Source organism: Corvus kubaryi, unplaced genomic scaffold (assembly GCF_017639235.1).
Source record: "Corvus kubaryi isolate FWS band 111438036 unplaced genomic scaffold, C.kubaryi_AGA036_p1.0 37398, whole genome shotgun sequence".
Lineage (NCBI taxonomy): Eukaryota > Metazoa > Chordata > Aves > Passeriformes > Corvidae > Corvus > Corvus kubaryi.
In genome coordinates, this window is record NW_024581137.1 from 23,782,952 (window position 1) to 23,801,364 (window position 18,413).

Consider the following 18,413-nt stretch of genomic DNA (forward strand, 5'->3'; position numbering starts at 1 on the left):
TGGATTACTCTGTTAAAGAAGCATTATCCTTCTAAACTGATTCAAATCCCTTCACATCCTCCAAAATACACGTCTTCTTTTCTGTTTCATGTCAAATGCTGTAGTGACAGCTCAAACAAGGCAACGCTGTTTGTTTCAAGATTATAGAGCACTCAGGACGTCCACATCATCTTTGAAGTAAATTTTTGAAGCCATAATCCTCTGCCAAACAAAGAAGAATATGTGTCATCATAGCATCATTGGAATGGCATGACCTTAGCCAGGGGTCAGAGACAATAGCAAAAACTGAGGGCCTAAGCCTTCTCTGTCTCGTCCCTCAAGTAGAAAATGTCATGGCTCCATCACTTAGAAGTAGTGGTTTACCATCTCTGGTCTAGAAAGTGAAATTCAATGCAATCTCTTTTTTTTTAATGACAGGACACTCGTGGTATATACACACCCTTCTCTTCTTGCTTTATTATGGGCCAGTAGTTGGGCAGTAAACAAAAGGAAAACATGTTGTAACAAACACTTCATGGTGAGGTGGAAACAGAAGAAAGAATAGAAGAAAAGGGACTATTAATTTCATAATATCAAGGACAGTCTGAGACAGACTGTTAGGTTCTCCCATCAGGCCCAAAACTGGGGCACATGTGCCCTGTTGAGGAGGGTTGGTAGTGGAAAGCACTGAGGCTCAAGGTAATGAATTTCATTCCATCTGAGGGACCTCGGTCCTATTACAAAAGTGATCCTGTACTTTCTGTATTTTTGAAAATACCTCATTAGGATAGAAAGTGATCACAGAGATAATGCCTACACCAGCATTACACCGATACCAAACCAGTTCAGAGCTTCCTTCTGTTCTCTTCTCCCATAAATAAAGGTGTTCCTGCCCCAGAGAATAAATGGGAGTCCCACATTTTTTCATATTTCTTTGAAAACTAATCCTTGAAAACACAGATTAACTACTTCAATCTGTCTTGCTGATTAAAATTCAGTGTTTAATGTTTAGTGCATGATGGTTACTTTTCAAGAGTGCTGGAGTTGCCCTTGCTGTCACTGAAGTCCATAGCATCACAGCACCATCGAATCACAGAATCATAGAATATGCTGTGTTGGAAGAGACCCATCAGGATCATCGAGTCCAAGTCCTGGCCCTGCACAGGACACCCCAAGAATTACACCACGTGCCTGAGAGCGTCATCCAAATGCTTCTTGAACTCTGTCAGGCTTAGTGCTGTGACCACTTCCCTGGGGAGCTGTTCCAGTGCCCAGCCGCCCTCTGAGTGAAGAATCATTTCCTAATATCCAACCTAAACCTCCCCCGACACAGCTTCATGTCATTTCCACAAGTCTTGTCACTGGTCACGAGAGTGAAGAGATCAACTTCTGCCCCTCCTCTTCCCCTTGTGAGGATGTTGAAGACCACAGTGAGGTCTTTCCTCAGTCTTCTCTTCTCCAGGCCAAACAGACCAAGTGACTTCATAAGGCCTCCCCACTCAACGATCCTGATGGATCCCTTCCAAATCTGCATATTCCGTGATTGTATGATTCACTGTCCTCATGGCCCTCCTTTGGATGCTCTCTAATAGTTTAATGTCATTTTATATTGTGGCACCCAAAGCAGTTCCCAGCACTTGAGGTGAGGCCACCCCAGTGCAGAGCAGAGCAGGACAATCCCCTCCCTTGTCCGGCTGTTCATGCTGTGCCTGATGCCCCCCAGGACATGGCTGGCCCTCCTGGCTGCCAGGGCACTGCTGACTCATATTCAACTTGTCATCAACCAGGACCACCAGGTCCCTTTCCACAGTGCTTCTCTCCGGCCTCTTGTTCCCTGATCTATGCACACAACCAGGACTGCCCTGTGCCACATGCAGAATCCGGTCTTTCGCTTGTTGAACTTCATCTGGTTGGTGATTTCCCACCTCTCTAATCTGTCAAGGTCTCTCTGCAGGGCCTCCCTGCCTTCGAGGGAGTCTACAGCTTCTCCCAATTTAGTGTCATCGGCAAACTTTGTGTCCTGTGTCCAAGTCATTAATGAAGATGTTGAAGAGAAGTAGGTGGAGGATGGAGTCCTGGGGAACTCCACTAGTCACTGGACACCAGCCTGATGTCACCCCATTTCCTATAACTCTTTGTACCTGACCCATGAGCCAGTTGCTCAACCATTGCATAACACTGTTATCCAGCTGTGTGCTGGACATTTGTCCAGAAGGATGTTGTGAGAGACAGTTTCAAAAGCTTTGCTGAAGTCCGAAAAGATCTACTGGTTTATGAGGTAATCTAAGTGGAAAGAGAGCTCTGGAGGGCTCCTGTCTAACCTCCTCACAAGGCAGGGTCCACTGTGAGCGTAGACCAGCGTCCTCAGGGCTTTGAACAGTCTGATTTTTTAAAACCTCCAAAGACACAGACTGTACAATCTCTCTGGGCAGCACTTTCCCATGGTCAATTTGACTCATGATGTTTATATCTAGTCAGAGTGTCTCCTCTTTCAAGCTACACCTGTTTTCTCACATGCCCTTGCCAGGCACCACCATGAAAACCCTGGTTCTGTTTCCTCAAAAACCTCCTTATAGGCACTGGAATTAAATGATGTGCAAAAGCAGAAGTAAATCCTAAACAGGCTACAATTTGTCCAAAGTAAGATCAGACCTTCATATCAGTGTCTTTCCCATTTCCTCTCCTTCTCGATCCTGACTGAGCATTAGCTCCCTATCCTTCCCCAGCACACTGATCCAGCAAGGTGTGACAAACACAGGTTCAGCTGCAAGGACACCTGTGCAGAGGACCACTGACTTAAGACAAACTTTCATATGCATAAAGAGTGTCTCAGAAGTATGAGTGGCTACAATGTCACATCTTCATACACATCTTCGGTATCATTCTTGGCTTGGAGCTAGGATTAACCATCCATTACCTCTCAGTCAAAAAAGCTGGAAACTAAACTTGAATTTATGTTTTAAATGCAAACTGATATTCTGAAATCATTCCTTGGCCCGGGAGTATGTGCTGGTAACACATTAACCAATGTGAGAACTGGTAACGCTGCATCTATACCTAGGCATGTGCTTTCAGACCTTGCCAGACAGAGGGAAGAGAGAACAGCTAAGCCTTGCATATGCTCCCTGTTTCCCTCAACAAGACCATAAACCAGCAAATTGTTACACTAACCTTAACTTGCATATCGAGACATTCCATTGAAATGATACACTGGAAGCTTGTGATTAGCTATCAACAGATTGTCACTTAAATGTCATCCGTAACGAGTTATTTAAGATGAAATAAATTTAGCAGAGAACCAAGCCACACTGGGGGAAGTTTAGCTTGTAGAAATTTGCTGTCCTATTAGGTCTGAGCCACACTCATTTTTAGTAGTGTGTAGTGACATGGGTAAAACCCACATTTTGTGTGATGGAGACACAGCACATGTTAATAATTATTTAATTAGCCATTTGTAGTGACAGTAAAAATATCCACAATTACTCTTACTAAGCCCAAACTGGAAGACTGCCTTTCATTCCCAAGGGAACAGGCACACTACCAGATCATGGGAATTAGGAAGAATGTGCTTTCCTGAGTGCATTCCACTTTCGTTCATTGTTAATGCATTTTTCATCCTCAAAAAGCATGACAAGAGATCCAAGTGCAAGAGGAAGGCATGGGGTAGAGAGAGAGACTGTCAGTGTATGCACTTGCACTTACTAGCACTAGCCTGGCACTTCCGAACGCACATCCATAAACTCCACTGGTAATAAATAGTGTGAATCCTCAATCCAGAATTCGAAGTTTTACTTATAGGGGGCTCTTCTGAAGTTTGTTGTAATGTTTTCAGCAACGTCTAGTCTGCCAAGGAATGGCTTGCTTATTTCACATCTTTTTTTTCTTGGGTACTGCCTTATTAAATTCCAGGTCCTTCTCGCCCACGGCAGAACACAGGTTTCTATTTCGATGGGCATTATTATTTCGGAAAAAACCAAAATTGTGGTAACACCTGGTGGCAGTAGTGAGTAGCAAGGAAAGAATGATTAAATCGATACTCAAGCTTCAAGGAGCATAAGGTATGGGCAAATTCCATACAACTGTCGAGTTTTCCATGTGCCCATCTGTATACTTCTGCATTCTTTATGTGTATCTTTGCAAGTCCAGGTCTGACTATGAGGTTTTTCTGAGGGCATTTTATCCCACAGTGTGTGTGTATCCGAATGCTTCCAGCGAGCAGTTCAAATGGTAGACAGGAACCAGATGATCCTCAGAAACACAGGAGCAATGTAACACAACTGTTGCAGCTTAGCCTGCTCCTCAAGCCTAGGTTGCAGCAACTGCTCTGATAAAATCTAATGCCAGCTCAGGGCTGAGGATGGGACGGTGAAGCCAGCACTGAAATGCAGAGAGAAGGGTGTGCCTTGCTATTCTGGGGTGTCAGGTCCTTGCTCCTCTTCTTCTAGAGTACTGAGAAGAAGGCAAATCTAATTAAGTTAAAATAGAGCTGTATGTAAAAAATAAATAATAATATAGAACCAGTTAAGCAAATAATAACTGTTTAATATTTTCATAATTTTTCTTGAAGAAAAACAAGTATTAGTTATCTGAACATTGTCAGCAGCACTATGTGGCAATGTCAGTGTCAGGAGACTTAATTTTGGAAATTACTTTGTGTTTGGGACATCTGAGCAGCCTAAAGATCAAGTGTCAGAGAACATTTCTGGGCTCTGACTCAAGAAAAGGCACAGTAAGTGTCAGGAAACATGACAAGATTAGTATTTCTACCTCATTTTGGGACCTGTGAAGCTACATTTTCAAATGACAGGCTGCAAATGGCAAGGGTTTAGGAACTGCTTCATGAACTCATTTGCAGCCTGTGGAGCAGCAGCAGAGCAGGTGACTCCTGTGAACTGAAGGACCTCCCCACCACAGGCTGCCTTTGCTCTTCAACCAGTGCCCTGGGAAGTCAGGGAGGAACATCAGCATAGATTTGCAGGCACGCCAAGGAACGAAGTCTATCCGCAGAAAAGCTGCTAGCCATTAACTACAACAGTAATTCCAAGCATCCCTCACCTATCATGGAATTAGTGTCGTTAGTGAGATGTCCCTTTGAAGGCAGATGAGACGAAGGGAAAACATGACAGCATATTATTGTTTTATAAACTAAGCAAAAGGTTAACATTTGTAAGTTTTCACTGCTTTTACAAAAATGTCATGGAGTGCAATTTTCATGATCCACAAAGTGATGACAGAATTGAAGGCAGATGTACTTGCAGCAACACTGATTTCAAAGCTTATTTGTAATAGGTGTGCATGAAGAAGGGATGAAGCGCTGTTGAAACACAGCAGTCCTGAAACCATAGGTGTGCTGATAGGATTTAATGTGGAAAAAAATAGTAAGGCAGGACTTTCCACTGATGCGAGAAGTAATAGCCCAATAATGTAGACTGGTCAGCCTTGCATTGCCATTTTCTTTATCCTGACTAATCATGTGTGAAAGCTCTTACTCCTGATGAATCCATATTCCTGTCTGTGTCTTCTCATGATCTGTATTAACTATTCCCACCACACCCTAAAAGTGTCCTCAGCAGGATTTTACAGTAGCCTTAATACTGCTGTTCACATTGGCTGATTGGTACCTTGGCCTGTGCTGTGCTGCAGAGATGATTATAACATTGCCAGGCTGTAAAGACAAAGGGAGGGAGGACACTTTAACATATAGACTTTGAACCCCCCACTTGCTGCCTGGGAAGAAGAGTCATCCTTGCCACAGTAGGGCTGTGTGAGAGAACACAAGACAGGAAAGCAGAAACCACATGTGACTGGTCCTGCCTGAGACCAAAGAAATGCCTTGCCAAGGCACGAGTGAGTTTATCTGGGAGAGATCTTACCAGCCCGAAAAAGGAAATGGAGACGAGATGTTAAGGATGTGTCTTGGGTTTTCTCAGGGGCATCTTGAACTTTTGTTAGCTGCTATGTTTCCCAGTGCCTCCTCCTCAGGATGGAGCACTGCCTTGGAGGGAAAGAGGGAGCAAGAAAGGAGGGCAATGTAAATATTATTTGCATTAGCCTTGCATCTTCTGGAGATGTGAATACAGGACAAGTAGAAAAGTGAACAAAAACAAAACAAAAAAATCCCATATTTTCTGCAGTTACCTGGTGCTTTCTTTGTGTTCTTAGCAGGATTAGATTTGGGGAACGTGTGGCATCGCCTCCACCATGCAGCAAATTTCAGTATTCTATGAGGTTGTATGCTACAAAAATTTAGCTGCTGAGTGTGACAGTAATTTTACAGTACTGTTAAAGGATGGCAAGAACCACAGGCCCATTGCAGTTCCATTAGCATAATTGGCATCCGCACTTATATGGATTCAGCATTACTGAAGCAGTTTCAAAGGGACTGATTATGTGCTGTATTCCTTGGAGCAGTATTTTAGCCGGAGACCCCACTGAGATGGAGCAGACATGAGAAAGAGCCCTAAATTTTATAGTGCTGTGTCAGTATTGCTACAAGAAAAGTGTAGTAACTAAAATAAATTTATCACGCACAGGCAATTACCAGCTTAATGGATTTACGTTGTTCTTTTAGATTTATCTTGATCAGTTCTCTGTTAGAGCTTCCCTTGATCATCTAATAGGTTTGCTCTTTCCCTAGAAATTGAACTTCAGTGTTTTCTGTCACATTTGCATGCAAAATGTAGTCACTCACTTTGTGATCTAGAAAATAAGGTGTAGCAGCACTCTAACAGCATTAAACTACATGTTTCTGCTAGCAGCAGATTGCTCAGTTTCTTCTTTGCCTTCTTGAAGCAGATGCTGAAGTGCAACTGCACAGCCAGGAGGGCAAACCAGCAAGCAGGGTACAACATCATGCACTTGCTTGTCCCTGAGTCTGAGGATATAGACTAGAACAGCCAAAAAATTTCTGACGACGGCAACACTTGCTGAGAGCTCCAACCTGTACTTGGATATTGCTCAAGTTTCAAGGATGTCCCCGCTACCTTACAGCTCTTACTCCAGCCAGTCTTGCAATGCAACATAAAATCATCAGGATTCCACACTTCTTTCTTTTTCTTTTTTTTTTTTTTCCCTGGATGTGCCAGAAAGTGGATGTAGTCCTCCAGGATAATTTTGCTAAATCTAGCGCAGAGATGCAGAAGAGGGTTGACAAACCTGACTTGCACTTTTTTTTTTTTTAAAGCCATTTCAGTTGTTAGATAAATATAACAATTTTTTTAACCTATATATATTTATATACATACTTATATATCGGCTATGCAGATTTAACATCATAAAAAAGTGTGTGTATTATGCAATAAGGAATAGTGAAATTATGGAAAATTATGTTTTTGCTCGTGTTACAGTATGTGTACCTGCAGCTGTGCACAGCCTGTGAGACCCAATGGCTGCCAGCTCTCCTGCCCAGGTGGGGACAATGACAACCTACAGATGGTTTACAAGGACAGAAGCTAATCCAGTACTGACTTACGCTTCTGCAGGTAGAAAGGAACCCAGGTTCTCATTCTGGAGGGCAGCTGTGACATCTTTCTGGAGGAAGGTCTCCAACACCAGGTCCCTGCCATTCAATTACGCAAGAATTTCAGGGATCTGTCCTGAAGTCTCGGGGCTTAGTGGCTAAAGGATTCTAGATTTGTCATGTGCTACAAATGAAGAGAGATATGACAGCAATGGAGAGCCAGTAGTTTTTTAGATAGTCCTGCATCTCTTGCCATCCAAGTTAATTTGCCCCTTCCCATACCTTGACCATGCAATTAAATGATTTGAATATTATGTTTTCAAATTAAGGGGTTTGTGTTTTTCCTTAACCCAAAGGGGATCAGAATACTGAATGTCAATATGAAATATAATCTCAGAAAAGACTACAGGTTCCCTTAAATTAAACATGGAGGAGAAAATTATTTTCTCCGTTTTCTTCCTTAGACTGCTGTGGGAGACAGCAAAGAAAGCATCACATATTTCTTTTGATATACAATAGAGAGTAAGCTGTGTGGTGCTGTAAAACTGTTAAATGCAAATATATTTTGGGAAGGATGATTAGACTTAATAGGGGTATTTAAAAACAGCACTAAATATGTCAGTGTGAATACAAATAGATCTGTTATTTTTAAATTAAACTGATATAAGTATTTACATTTCTTTTAATTTTTTTTTTTCCTTTTGGATGAAGGGAAAGAAAATCTAGGTTTACATGACAAAAGGGACAGTGAGGATTTCCCTGTTTGCTCTCCAGAGTTTTCTTAAGCCTGATATTTTGAATCAATTAGTTGAACAGCAACTGGATAGCTGTGGATCACAAATGAGGAACTAGATACATATGGAATTGATGAGGTGATTAATATCATTTTCCTGTACATTTCCAAGGAAATCTGTCGTGTCCTGCACAAAAGTGCCTGTTTTGATGGGAACAGACACCACCTATCCCACAGCTTTTTTACATGGTTTCAGTAGGAAAAAAAATTACAGTTTCTATCTATAGATAGTCATTAAAAATCACATTTAACAAGGAACAAAGGGCTTTAGGTCAAGCTGTGCATGCCCAGAGACATCCCAGCCTCGCTAACAGGATGTGCTTTCACACGTGCATTTGGGAGCAGCCAGTGGAAACAGTCCCAGACTCCCACCCTTCTCTCCCAGCCCCGTGCTGTCCTTGACCATGCCTGGTAGGATTATTTCTGTGACTGTGCAATAAGCTGGCTCAGTGGACAGGTCTTAGTTAAAGATCATTCAGGGGAAAAAAAAAAAAAAAGAAAAAAATAGAAAGAAAAAAGCTATTTTTCAGCATGGCTGCCCAGGTAGCAGAAGCAGGTGCTTGGCAAGGCATCCAGGGATGCTCACATCCCCAGATGCTTGCACCAGCTCCTGTGAAACCACAGCCTCACTGCAAAACTCCTCTGTTGAGGAATAGCAAAGAGTGAGGGGCATGCTGTTAGCTCACTTTATCCACCCTGGTGTTTCTTGACATGGAAAAGCACCAAGCTGGTTGAGGGGAGCTGGAAAAGGGACTGTGTGATAATGGAAACGAAGGCAGTGCCAGCCCCAAGCATTCAGAAATCCTGAGCTGGGCTGGCAGAAGTCATGAGGTCTTTAAAAATAAGAAAGGTAGTATTTCTTTTAATTCTTGCTGCAGTCTTAACCTTTAGGGTACATGAGATACTGAATGCGCATCTTCTTAGGCTTTTCAGAGGGACTAGATTGATACAATCATAAACTAAGATTTACATACTGCTCAGAAAATATACTCAGCCTTTTCTTAGTGGCTCTTTATCTACCTAGCACACCTGACACTTACGTATCAGAAAACTGAATCTGACCCTGATAACTTAATTAAAACTTACCAGGCTGCTGTGGTGGGCATGTGCTGCCTGGGGCTGGTCATGATTCCTCTCTGCCAGCTCCAGGTGAGCAGTGAGGTCCCTGTGCTGCAGGCACTTGCTGGCATACAGCGCTGGCAGGTGAGCTCCTGGGCCACTGACCTGCTGGTGTGCCAAACACACCATTTTGGGTCACATCCTGCTCTGGAGCCTGCCAAGTAAGTTGTCATTAGGAAATAGTTTTCCCCTGCACTCTGCTGATTTAATTTGCCAAATCCTCTGAAGATCAAAACCTCCTACGAACCAGTAGAAGTTTCAGATTATGTATATCTTCTCCTGGGCTTATGGGTGATCAGAGAATGCCCATATGCATTATTTATTATGCAGTTGAAGTGTTTTGGCAGAGTTGGAAAATCGGCTATCAGGAGACCATTCCAGCTCAGCACTGCTGATGGTCCAAGAGAAATCACAAGAATTATTACAATGGGTGAAAATCTGCAGCTCAGCACATGCAGACCTGCCAATATATACACACAGATCTATATCTTACATTGAGATATGATCTTTTTTACTACCATAATTTAAGTGCCAACTTTCTTCTTCCCTCCCCTCCAGTGTGTCCTCACACTGCTTGGCCTCATGCAGGCCTGTCCAAAAGCCCGCTAAAAGAAAACACTGATTTCAGGTGGATGAATATGTGATTCCCAGCCAAAATCGCTTTGCCTTGCACAGTACTTCTGTTTTGCATTGTGAATCATTCTATGTACCTGTGAACAATGGGCTAAGCAGTCACAGCCTGTTTTATGCAGGATCTGGTCAAATCAGTGCAGAGGACATTGCTGGGTTCCCATGGTGGGAGGGCAGTGGCGCAGTGTCCTCAGCCCCATAGGTGTAAATGTCTGTACCAGATGTGAGGTGAAGGAGTTTGTGATGGATTTTTCCATGGGGGAGAAGCAAAGGTATCAGACACTAAAGGGACTTTCAGGCTACATTTTGTTTGTATTTGTTTGGCACAAGGAGAAGCACAGTTCTAGCCAGTCTATTAATAATCTATTAATAATTAATAATTATTGCTATTAATAATCTCTAACACCAGATATGATCATGCAGCAGAGCTGATCCACTGCTCTCAGCAGATGCAGCACAAGGCTGGCACTGGGGGTTCTGGGTGGCTGAGGAAGGTGCAATGCAGGCTGCAGTAACCTGTCTTCCTTTTCTCTCCAAAAGGCTGCCAGAGATCTGTGGATTCAGGGTTCTTTTTGTCCTGCGATGCTCTGATGGACATATCTTCTGGAAGTGTTAAAAGCATAGCCAGATTCGTTCACCTCGACTTCACTGGTTGCCCCCAACAAAAATGTCTCAGACGCCTGAAATCCACCTGGGTGGTCAGCAGCTCCGACCTTTGGCTGGGCAGTGCTGTAGCTGCAGCCTCTTCCATACAGACCCCCAGCAGGAGGGACCTTCAGAAGCCTCCTCTGCCCCCATTCAGGCACTCCTGCCACTTTGCCACGGGTGTCGGCAGTCGTGCAGCCCTGCCCGTGGCAGGGAGTCCACTGAAAACTAACCCAGCCGTGGCCTCAGCCCGTCATCACCGCTGCGAGTGCCAGACACCGGTCAGGTTACCCGGGAGCTGGCACAGCCACCGCTTCTGCCTCGTCCCTGCATCCTGCACCGCCGCCTTAGGCTTGCAGGGTGTGATCTCTGCGACAGAAACTGCATTTTTTTTCTACCAAAATGGCCTCTTTGCAGCTGAAAGTGTGTTGCTTTGACGCTTATAGAAAGTTGTGAAAGAAATGAACAGCAGGAAATCTTAGCTGAAACAGTAATGCAAATAGTAATAACACCAATAAAAAGAAAACTTCCACATACAGCAAAATGCTTGCTCTAAATGACAGCAGTAAGGAAATATATGTATTTATATGAGTATAACATATAGTTATGTGTGGGTGGGTGTGTCTGAGCTGTAGTGCAGGGAGGATGCTACCTTGGATCCATGGCAGATTTAACAGCGATTCTTGTCCATGTGTCGTATTTTGGAGGGTGTTCAACTTAAAACCAACTGTGATGGTAACACAATTCCACAGTATGACTGCAGGACATAATTCTCAGAAACATAATAAATAAATTTCAGATTATTTTATAGAATTGGAAAACCTGCAGCTTAGAAACAAAACTACACAGCGTGTGCAGCACTTTCAACACCTGCGCATGTTCCGGTTCACTTACTAATGGGCATGTGGGCAAATGTAAAGCCTTTCCCTAAATCAACACTGTGTTGCACAGACCAGTTGCCTGTACAGAACCATTGCCAAATATGCTACATGGAACTTTTCCAGTATTTCTGTTAAATTATGCTAGTTCAGTGTATGTAAATTTAAATTTAGTGAATTCACCTCATGGCAATGTAGTACTCTACAGTCAGTACTTTAGGGAGTATTTGGTGTTAATGTCTTCAGTAAAAGAGCTTTAATTACCTTCATCCCAATGCTGGCTGATCTGGAGGATATTCTCTCCAGTTTTCCAAGGCAAGTATCATACTTTGCAATTTAGAAAATGAAAATACAGGTTATTCAGCATGCCCTACAAGTTAGAAACTCAGGCTGTGGCAGCTAAGGAGGGAGAGCAGTTCACCAGTACAGATTCTGAGCAGAAAACACACCATCTGCAGCTTGTTGGAGCTCAGGGCTCAATCTTTGTACCTACCAAAGAAAAAAAACCCCACTGATTCCAGCGCTGTAGAGGCAGACCCAACTATCAAAGAGCTGAAACGCCTTTCTGATTTCATTTGTTGTGGCATATGTTCTAGGGGAGGGCAGGGGGAGCAAGTTATCAAATCCTAATTAATAATAAAGTTGTAGGTATTTTAATGCATTCTCTCTGTGCATGTCAACTGTCAGGTCCAAAGCAGCTCCAGAATCAGTACTAATGAAAAATCTCAGACTAAAATATCCATATATTAAGTTCTCTAACTGCTGTGACTGACAACAGTACTAACCTGTACCTGTACGACTCCATTTCTTTTTAATATTTTATACAAATGGAAATCCTTTAGCATGAGAATGAAGACAACATCATGAAAACAGGAATAAAGTTGTCTATTAAGATGCAAAGATAAATGCAAACTGTTTGCTTCATTTTCTCTTCTTTGAGTTACAAATTTCTTGCTGTCATGAAAAACCTTTTCATCTTTCCTGAAATTCATCACTGTGGCACTCAGTTGACAAATGTATTCATCACAGTAGTGTATTTCCCAGAGATTCCTGTCTTCTGCCTCAAGCACTTTATTCCTTCAGATGATAAAAGTATTTTTCTGAGAACAGTTTTCATACATATCTGTGTGGCTGTAGGCTCATGCACACCATCAAAGCACTCAAAAAATAATCATACTTCCAAGAAAAAAATCAACTTTAAGGACAGATATTCTTTATGACAGAATCTTATTTCCACAACGGCTACGCAGTGATCATCCTTCCACTGTGTTTGGACAGTGAAATGCTCTCTGCTGTAGCTATTAAGGAGCATGCAAGTGTATTTTATGAGCTTAGAAGTTTTGTTGGAGGTTCTCAACGTGTGGCAATGCAGCAGCATTACTACATTTGGATGTGTAATAGCCATTTACGTAAGATGGCATCAGGCAACACATTATTACTGGGTGAGGATACGTGTGTACAGCTACTGCATTTGGTTTATATAGCTATCCTGAGGGGAATGAGAGGTGAGAAAGCTGACCATTACTGCAGCAACTGTGGTATTGGAAAAATAAGCTTTTCTTCATCTTCACTTTTCCTTATAGAACACACTCTTCCCTTTTTAATGGCACCTACTCCCGGAGTATTGGGTGTGAAAGGGGAACTTGTGAAAGGAGTGCCCCAGCTTGTCCTCCTTTGTGAGCTCACACTGTGTTACATGTAGCTAATTTTCAGACGTCTCATCGCCACTGGAATTTGGCTAGTTGGAAAAATGTCTTTTCCCTTGTTTCCCCACCCCTACCCTGATGACCACTTCAGTGCTTTATAGCCAAATACGTAAACTATACACTGGAATCACTTTCCCAGAATTGAAACCAAACCACTCTGAAAGCCAAAACCAGAGGATATAGTCAATAAGGGATCTTTATCTCATCAGGAGAGGAAATTTATGTATGCAGAAATACCGTTCTCTAAACAGGCAGCTGGTTGAGATATTAGAATTGTATCATCCACCATCAGAAAGTCAGGGGTTTGGATGCCCAGAAATTTTTCATTCAGAAGTCAGATCCTCTATTTTGCTTCTCACATGAAAATCAGCATTTCCATTTTAATACTTTCACTAACTTCCACTTAATACTTTGCTAGAGCACTGGTGAAATGCATTTCAACAAAATATCCCTGTGTAGCAGGTGAAACCTCCCAACAAGACTTTTATGGTGTATAAAGCTTTCAGCTACCCAAGGTGACTGACCAAAACTCATTCTCTCCTATGCTTCACTCCGGGTATTAGTCTTTGAAGAAGTGTTCAAGCCAGAAAAAATAATTTGCAAAATCACATCCCACTGGAGTTTCCAGTTAGTCAACTGTCCACTCTGATGTACAGTGAGCCTGAAAAAGAACCCCAACATTTTGAGGCATTTGGTTATTTATATAAACAGAGTATTTTGTTAAATAAATAAAATATAAGTAAAATATTTTATTTTGTTTCTATAAAGAAATATGTAACAAAATATTCTAGTCTATAAACACTAATTCAAGGTAAGCTGGTGTGAGAATATATAAGGGTGCTGGTATTCACTGTGTTTTAAGGAAGAGTCATCTTGGGGTATGCTAACATCAGAAAATATGTTATGTTTTTCTTTCTCTTTCCATGTCTCAGGTAAGTTTAAAGATACAGTTTATTTCTTTAATGGTTATTATATTCATTTTGGCTTTACAGCTACTCAGAACTAAGGGTTTTTTAAGATCACACTCCCAAAAGCATACAATTTATTTTCACTAATGCTTGAACCGTTTGGAGACTTTAAAAAAAGAAATCATAAGAAGATTTTGGATAAAATTCTCCTCTGTGTCAGCCCAGACCCCAGGGTCCCTTGTACCTTTCTTATGCCTCTTTGAGACTCTATCTTGCTGAAGAAGATAAAATTAATTTATGGGGGGAAAAAGTTGCATGTTATTCAAACTAGAAGAAATGTGGACAGGATTTCTAATATGCAATTCAAGATAAAATTGCTACCTTTGTAAAAGCCACCTTTGTATCCCCTTGCTTAAATATGTGTTAACAGTAATACTGTAAAATTGGCAGCATAAGGACAGACCAAACATCTTGCAAACTTCCTGCAACATTTTTCCTATAAAAAAGCAACTGATGTAATTTCTTGCCATTGCTGCCTCATTCTATATATTCTTAATTTTCTGTTTCCTTTCACTTCTACTTGAATTTTCCTTAGAATACAGGACTGATAGGAACTTAGATCTGTTTTGCTGGCCCCTGTCCCTTGCTGATTTTACAAAGGACACTCGTATTTGCCCTGCCCTCCTCTGGATATTAAATTTGTTCTTTGAGTAAGGAGGGCACAGGAGTTCTCTCTCCTCCTGTCTGCACCAGACAGGAACGAAATTGGTCAAATGAGCCACCATCAGCATAATGGTGCTTTAGAAGTGCCAATCGATGATATTTGATTGATGATGACATTATGATACTTAATATGTTTCCACTACAATCAGTAACTACGAACAGCCAACAATTCAAAATGTAATCTCTGGGACAGAACTACCAAACCTTGACTGTTTTAGATTTTGATGGATAAAATATGTCACAGAATGTGTAAAAATCTTTATGATGATGCTCCCAGCATACCATTATAAAATGAGTGTGGTTTCCATCTAGCTCCCCAGTAGCGCTGATTCAGGGCCATAAAGAGAAATGCATCCCTCTGTAGGGAACTGTAACATTTATATTGATTTCAGACACCTCGTATTCTGTGCAAAATAAAATTAGCCCTGCTTTAATTTGGGAGTACAGGGCAGTATTTGGAGGAGAGCAGTGGCAATGAGGACTCCTGGATTCTATTCCTAGCCACAGCACTGACTCATGCCATGACCTTGTGTAAGCCTGTTGACCTCTGTGCCTGTTTACCCACGTTGAAGAATGAAAAAGGAATGAATATCTACTTTGCTGGGGTTGAAACCCTCAGTCAGAAAGAGCTAAGTATACAGGCATTCCTGGCAAAGTAAATAAATCATGAGGATGTTTCAGATGGGTTCAAAAAACATCTCCAGTATGAGGTTTCTATGGTCTCTTCAATTCGATCCCATTATGTATTTCAGTGCAGCACATATGGTCCTATCTTTAAAACACTGGGTAGTGTTACACGCTGTGGGATAAGTTACAGCATGAAGATTTAATATTAACATTAATGGGAGCTGTGCAGTCAAAGCCTATGGCTCTCTGCTGACAGTGTGCCCTCAGGAGAGCCAGGCTGCTAATAATTTACAAATTGTCCAATTAAAAAGTGGTGTGGAAATTTCTAACTTCTGCAGACGTATTTTCTGAAGACTATCAGAAATGATGTGGCTTTCAGCATGTTTGTATGTCAACACTTAGACTTGTGTGAAATATTCTGTCATGTTCCTAAGGGATGTTTGGGCAGTTACTTACCCTTTAGCACAACATTTAAAAGTGCTCATTTCCTTGCAGCACTGTAACATTTAACTTCTGAGGTTTCATTTCTGTTCTATCACTCTGCAGTCAAATACTGTATTTTGTGGGACACTAGCAGATCAGACAATACTGTTAATGGTATTTTTGGTTTTCAGTTCTAATAACCATTTGGGCTGTTTTGCCCAGAATAAGGCAGTAATTTATATTGTGACTTGAGAAAAAATATCCACATGCAACTGATTGCTATCAGAGAAACAACACTCAGAAAATCCCCCACTTCTGTGTTATCCACCTGCATGTGTGCAAGCCATCTCAACAACCTCTCAGGCTTAAACTGAAACAAACAGGTATCTCCAAGATCCATATTTTTACTTCTGCACTTTACCACTAAAACTTTTTCATGCTATATTATCTTATAACCCAGACAGGGGAAAAAAAACCCCCAGATCTGTGGTCAGAGATCTGTTGGTCGATGACAGATTTAAGTGCATATGGTACAGCCCACAGGCCTGTCCCAGCTATATCCTGAGTACTGGAGCGAAGAGCTGGGAAACCAACAACATAAAGATCTATCTTCCCCCACTGAATTGGTACCTGGCTCCAAGCTGCACGAGGGGCTTGTGAGACAGGTGAGACATTTTCATGTAGGATGAGCTGTCTACCTAAACTCCTCGAAATAGCAGGTGAGCTGAAAGTAGATGTTTTTCTGAATAACCCCATAAACTGGTATCCTTCACAGGGGGAAGAAGAACTTTATCAGCTCCCAGACATTCTTTTCACTTCAAAAAGGAGCAGTCTAATTTGGGGACAGACAAAGGCAGTACTTCCAGATGTCGTTTTCTTCTTCACTGACTGCATTGATAAAATTATCTCTAATTTCCACAACCATAGGTCTCTTTACCACATTGTTATCACAGTCCTCAACTGTTTTGCATAGGGTCGAAATCTACCTGTTTCATATTTGCACACAATACACTTTATTCACAAACAAAAAAAGAACCACAGGTACACAAATACACAAATAACAAATTAGAGGGCTATTTGAAATTAATTAAAATATTTACTTATCATAATCAGCATTTCTGGACATATCCAGATGTCAAAAACATTCATTTAGGAAGTGTGACAATGTTGAGTTTTTTCCTTTGCCGGGTAAAATAGGACTGCAATTTTTAACTGGTTAAAATAAAATAACACAAACACACCCTATCAGATCACTGGTGTTCAAAGCTAACTAAAATATCTGTCTCAGCTAGCACCTATAGAAAACCCTTCTGTTCTCATGCTGCCAGTCTCCAAAAGAACATATCCATGTGCCAGGCTCCTACTGGAATCAATAACAAGCACATGAGCAGGGGAAAAACCACACAAACAAGGGTTCACACAGAATACTCTCTTGCTTTATTATTTATTTATTTTTCTTAGGTTAATACCAAAGTCTAAGTAGATTTAATTGTAAGTGGAGCATTAAGAAGTCACAGTCTGTTTTGAAGCGACAAGAAAATCAAGAAACTTGAAACATTCATATCAGCATTGTCTGTAGCAGTATGCAATTCCAAAAAGCCTCAGTCTCTTCAGTCTGCTATTTTTTTTGAGGGAAAAATCAATATTCAGGAGAAAATAACTCTTCCCAATCATAGTTACCATGCTGGGCCGGCCGGCTGCAGCATTATTTTATGGAAGACCAGCACAGTCGAATTTCAGTGTTAAGAACACTGCTTCTCCTTCCTTTCACAAGAGGTTTTTCAAGTCCCAGCTGTCCTACCTATCCTAAAATGTTAATTTGTGCTTGATGTACAGCATACAATAAGCCTGTAAATCGTGTGTCAAAATACAGTATCACAGCTTTGCAGGTGACATCTCTGCTGGTCCTCTGTCAAAAAAGGTGAACACTGAATATACTGCAAAACCACCTTTCTCTCTTTCGAATTAACCATCTTCTGTACTCTATTTGTACAAGTCTGCTCCGTCTGGTATTTTGTCAGAGCGTCTCTCTGTGTGTTTATCTGGCCTGTTGACACTACCCAGCACGATGCCCCTCCAGCTCTCCTTTCTTCCTTCCTTCCTTCCCGGACCCTTCCCCTGGACCAGGAGCTCAGAGCTGCCTTTCGTGCCGGAGGAGTCCCGCCTCGGGCCAAGCCGCCTATGCCGGTAACCGCCCGTCCCGGGGCTCTCCGCCGAGACCAGGCCTGCGGAAAGCAGGGCGATTCCTCAGGGCCGCGCGGCTCCCGGGCCGTGCCCGGCTCCCGGGCCGGTCCCACCGCCCCCACGTGCCCATCCAACGTTAACTCCCCGTGCCGGGCCCGCCGCGCCCGACCCGCCAATCAGCGCCTCCCTTACTCTGCCCCGCCTCCCGAGGGCCAATCAGCGAGGCCCTTGGTGGCGCGGGCGGGCGGGTTCATTCGATAAGAGGCTCGGCCGCCCCGGCGGGCCCGGCACGGGGAGTTAACGTTGGATGGGCACGGGGGGGCGGTGGGACCGGCCCGG